Genomic DNA, 6,000 nt, shown 5'->3' on the forward strand with positions numbered 1-6,000 from the left:
CAGCTTCCAGTGTGGATTCGGCAGCATGTCGATTCTTTCCTTTTAAGATTAGGGTTAAATTTTTCTCTTGCAGATGTATGGTCTTTGGCTCCACTGCAGGGGAGGGGTGGCACAGCAAGTTTGAGGGGCAGTGCCACCAGAAGGCTGCCAGGGCAGCTGCATTCCATCTAGTAATCACAATCTTTATCAGTAACGCCAGGACCTTAGTGGGGATGTGGAGGCAACTGGAAAGCTGTCTGGCCAGAGTCGAAAACTTGAAAGCAAAACTGTTCACTGTAAATAAAAGTATTCACAGGCAGGCTGAACCTTGCCAGTGTGACTGAGGTTTACATTGGTGCCGAAACCCAGGCTCACCATATCGGACTTGCAATGCACACAGCCGCTCCAACTGCTCGTCCAAATACTTGCAGAGATGGCCGAGAGCAAGCGCCAGCACAGATGGAGACCAGACAAGCATCTACCACCCCAAACTGAAGGGTTGGTGGAGCGGCTCAATAAGACTTTAATCTCCATGATTGGTAAGTTCATTCACGAGGATAAACGCAATTGGGATCACTGGTTAGACCCTCTGTTGTTTGCAGTGCGGGAGGCACTCCGCACTTACAATAGTTTTCCCCCTTTCAGTTGCTGTTCGGCAGGAAGTCGCGGGGGGTGTTGGACCTAATTAAAGAACACTGAGAGGACAGTCCAGGCCCAGCTAAAAACAAGATTCAGTATGTCCTGGACCTGAGCCCAAAGCTGCACACAGATTGTCACAGGAAAATTAGCTCTAGGCCCGGGAACGTCAACAGTGCCTGTACAACAGAGTGGCTAGACTCAGACAATTTTCACCAGGGGCCAAAGTGCCTGTATTACTCCCTTCTTCAAGCTCAAAGTCACTCACCAAGTGACAACAACCCTTTGTGGTCCACTTTCATGATGGATGGGAGTGATATGGCAGCCAGGATGTTGCAGCCTGCTCCTGTCCTTGGAGAGACATACAGCATATTGGTAAGGTTCCACAGGGGTATCTGCCAGGCTGTGGTGGACCAACGCACACAGACCCTGGTCCACAACACTAACTCTGAGAGGAGTGGCTGGTGGGGGCCTGAGGCCCTGCTGGCTCCAGTGATTGACTCCATGGGAGATTTCCCACTTAAGTCGTCTTGAGATGATACTCTACGCTTTACTCCTACTCTACTAGGTTGGCTGAACATAAAAGCCAAGTTGTTCAGAAGGAATTGGCTGAGGTACTGATAATGGGAGTAATAAAAGAGTGACAGCGTGTGGAGTAGCCTCATAGTAAAGTAGGATGTGAAGAAGTGAAGAAGGCTGGATCTAGTTCTGTGTAGATCACACAAGAAGAACGAGGTTTCACAGATGGATCGTTATTCCGTGCCCTGGGTTGAACCAATTCGTCACACTTCTTTTCGGCTTGTTCAGAGCCCCCACCACTTTCCAGTGCCTCATGGACTGGGTGCTGCAGCCACATGCTGCACATGCTGCACATGCTGCCAGTTACCCGGATGATGTCATCATCCACGGTGACACTTGGGCAGAGCAGGTGGCCACAGTCCGTGCAGTCCCTGAGGCTGTCAGGACTCACAGCCAACCCAAAAAAGTGTGCAGTTGAACAGAGGGAGGTAGAGTATCTGGATTACCACTTGGGAGGTTGGCAGGTGCACCCACAGGGAGAGAAAACGACAGCCATTGCATCCTGGCCGCAACCCAGGCCAATCTGTTTCCAAAATGAAGGGGTGTATCAGGCGCAAGCTAACCGAAGTGTTTTCCCCATGTACTTAATGTCTAATGGCACTACAGGGTATTTATGAACATCCCCATGCACACATCTAACCTCCACCCACTCTGCCTGCACCACTTACCCTGGCTGAACCAGGGTTTTGTTGCAGCCCAAGTCCACCAAAGCCTGGTGCATACCCCCTTGGCACCTTACTGGAACACCTTACATCCCTCCCAGGATAGTGTTATGGGGCCGGCGACATGAAACACCTCGCTGAAGTGCCCCGGTCGCCTGCACCTCAAACACGAAAGTCACAGGAAAAGAAGACAGGAAAGAATGGGTTAGTAGGCCTTAAGCAGCATTCCTCCACAGGTGGTGGCATTCGGAGGTGGCCAGGAGGCCTCCTTGTAGCTGGGACTGGTTGATTTTCTTGGTTTGCTTGGTGTGTTCTCTTTATTTACAGTGCAGTTTCTCCCACAAAGTGCAGGGCATCTTTCCAGCCAATCACTGTCATCTCCACACATGTTACTGCAGCACAGCTGAAATAGGAAGATTAGATGATTGCTGCCACCTACACCAACCTCTCTTCCAACACCACAACCAAACCCTCTACTCCATGTCAGACCCTAAAGCAGAAACAGTGCTGACTTCGTCTTTGCATATGGGTAGATTCCACAGGTGTCCACTGGCTTTTCACCTTTTGAGTTGCTATATGATCGTGTAGTGAGAAGGCTTCTGGATCTCTTAAGAGATTATTGGGAGAATCCACAGCTAGGAGAGATCATAGTGGCTTATGTGGTCAAGAGGGAGAAGCTGGTGGAGATGGCAGCATTTGCACAGGACAACACAAGGTCAGCCCAAGACCATCAGACGATTTGGTATGACAAGAAGGCAGTCTTTAACCTGGGCCAAAAGACATTGTTATTTTATCTCACCAGTGATAATTTGACAGAAAAGTTACAGTTGTAAGATGGGGATCTGTAGTTAGAGGATTACAGATCTTTATTTTAAATGCTGTCGCCTAAGACACAATATTACACAAAAATGACATGGATTATTTGATTTAGGAAAGTGTGGCTAAGTGCAATTATTGTGTATATGGGTGCTGATTATAGCACAGCCTGGCTCATGAGCTACTTTTTCTGTAATATTACACATCTGTTACTTACCATTTAGTCCCAAAGAGTTTAAATTTAAATTTTAGTCCCAAAATTTTGAAAAATAAGAGTAAAACCATGACAGTTTTGCTTTTCACATTCTTCACAGTTGTGTGTGCAATTCGCCATTGCAAAGAACATGCTGCATTTTTTGGTCCATGTTGGCGCTCTCCATGGTCCTCACAGTACAGAATTCCAGCTTTCAGGACACTGGACAGTGACACTACTGCTAAGCTGTCTTGATGCATGCTCAATCATCCAGACAAGTCAATTCTGTTCATTTTCTCCCACTGAAAACAATATGTCCAGATGAATAGAATCAACTTCTTGGATTCAACCTCAGATGCAGACACAACAGGATTACTCCTACCAGTCTGCAAATGAGTTCTTCAGCTAAGGGCCTCTGAGCAACTAAAATGCCCCAGAAGGCACAGCACCAGCTGCTCAATGAGTGGGTGAGACAAACAAATTTTACCACCAATGAGCTAAAATCAAAAGAGAAAAGGACCCAACACAGACTTACTATGCATTTAGTTTAGAATACTGAGAAGGCTCATCTAGCACAGCACAAAAAGTCTAAGACCAGGCAACAAAGGAAGTTTGACCTACTTGTTGTGCGTTGGAAACCACAGCAAAATACGGAGAGTGTCCTCAGTGGCCAGGAGAGAGAAGGATGCCATACCGAGGATGTGAACAAGTGGGTGAAAAATCTGTCTGAAACTCACCCCAAAACATCCTTGAAAACAGATTGAACTTTGCTGTGATGCAGAAACAAATCCCGCTAGTGCAACTGAATACAGCCACAGGAAGAGCAATTCAAAACAACAACATTGCAGATGTGGATGCAGAGCAACTTCCCCCAGCATTCAACATCAGGAGGAGAGGAAGGCACCCACATCACTTAGCAATGACAACATTATCATCCTTCTGGCAGACAAGAGCAGGTGCACAGTTTTACTAAACCAGAAAGGCTATCATGAGAAAATTTTGTCACTGCTCAGTGACAAAAATACTTATGAGCCCCTGAAACGAGACCCAGGAAGTGGTTACAGGAAGAGGGTGATAAACTGTCTGAAGCAGTTAGAAAAAGACAATGCTATTGACCGGACCTCATACCACAGGCTATACCCAGGGGAATCTATACCAAGTCTGTATGGTTTACCAAAGATACATAAACAGGGTGAACCTTTAAGACTGATTGTCTGTATGATCAACTCAGCCACCTATAACATCTCTAAGTTTCTGGCTTCGATCTTCAACCTGTTGGTAGGAGGCTCTGAACACCACATGCAGAACACGTTGGATTTTGGAGGGAGGCAGATGAAACCATGGTCTCGTACGATGTTACATCTCTCTTCACTTGTGTTCCAGTCACTGAGGTAGTTCATAAGAGATGACAGGATGACCCCAACCTCAGCAACAGGACCACTCTCTGCATCAACTGTGTTTACTTTTGGAACTGTATCTGAATTCCACCTATTTCACATAAAAGGGTCAGTACTACAGGGAGAAACATGGGTTCCCCAGTTTTTTTTTGTTTTTTATTTTTTTGTTTGTTTGTTTTTTTTGCCTGTCCCGTTTGGTTCTTTTGCCATCAGAATTATTGTCTAAAGGCAAAGAAAGATGCCCAACGGATTTACTTTACCAAATGGACCATCCCGGCCTTGCCGTATTGGTCTATTTGATTGACATTTGTTTTTATTGTTTATTTTATTTTATTTTCAATTGGGACAGACACACGGGACAGACATGACTGGGGGAAAGAAAAGGGAGAAAGAAAGAGAGGTAGGGAAAGAAAAACAGCGGGGAAGAGGAACGTTGATAAAGGGCAAAAAACAAAAACCAACAAATCAAACAGACAAAAAATACATATATCAATCACCTGGATCACCTGTTGAGAAAGAAAAAAGAGAAAACAAGCAAAAGAAGAGAGCAATACAATAAACAACATCATCATGATGATCTATGTGAATATAACAGTAAATACTAAATGTTAAACATTATTGTGCAGCACGTAGGATCGACAGCGCACAGTGTGCTTTGAGGTAGGAACCAAAAAGGGTGTAGTTTGTGTGTGTGATCACCCGTGTGTACACCTGTGAGCATGAACGCGCTTGTATTTAAAAGGTTCCTTCATGTAATGATCTGCTAGAGGGTGTGGGGGGCCACAGCCCCGTCCTCCAGGGCATGAAGCAGGTATGGAGGAGATCCAGGCCCCAGACATCCAGAGGCCCTCAGAGCACAAGAGACCAAGGAAGACCAACAGAGGGGCAGCCGCGCCACTATCCCAGAAAGAGCTGAGGAGAGCCCCAGATGAGGGGTCACTCAGCAGCCGCGGAGCAGAAGCCAGGGGGGCTTGCAGTGACGTGCCCGTGAGCTCAGCCTGCAGCCAGCTGTGCCAGAGTGACCGAGCCCCAGGCCGAGAGGCCAAGGGCACCCCACCCCGAAGTGGCCTGAGCGAGCCCCAGGCTCCAGGCCCCGATAAGCAGCCACCAAGGAGTGAGCCGGTGTGTACCTGGGCGCCCACCCCCGGACACAAAGAACCACCAGTGCACCGATGTCTGAGGGCGTCCGCCACCGGCAGTGGGAGTAGTGGGGGGAGATAGGCCTCCATACCTTGGAGGGCCTGAGATGTCCCCAGAGAGGTGACGTCTGATACCCAACCTGACATATAGACACAGACATACACGCACACACAGATACAAACATCCATTCCGACCCTCATGCTCTCATATGCAATTACTCAGCACTCACCCAACGTGGAGACAGACATAAAGAGACACTGTACACACAATCACACTCCCCAAGCGTACTCTATACCCCAGGTCTAGGTACCCTTGCCCCTGGATGGGCTGCCCCGACTCGGCAGCAGCAGGGAGGCCCCACATTCCAGATCCCAATCGGACGGCCAACTCCTCCTCCCAGCCCCCCGCCCCAACAGGCAAAAGAGAACGGGGGAATGTGAAGACTCCAAACCTCCCTCCACCCGCTCATATGTAGTGTTGATGCATGTGTGTTCTAAGGTGCATTTAAAACCCAGGAGGGCATGGAGCTACCTGCCAGAGAGCAGCAGGTAAGCGCATAGCCCCTCCTGATAGCCCTCAATGTCTACATGTATTTAAA

The sequence above is a fragment of the Oreochromis niloticus genome, linkage group LG4, assembly GCF_001858045.2.
Source record: "Oreochromis niloticus isolate F11D_XX linkage group LG4, O_niloticus_UMD_NMBU, whole genome shotgun sequence".
NCBI lineage: Eukaryota > Metazoa > Chordata > Actinopteri > Cichliformes > Cichlidae > Oreochromis > Oreochromis niloticus.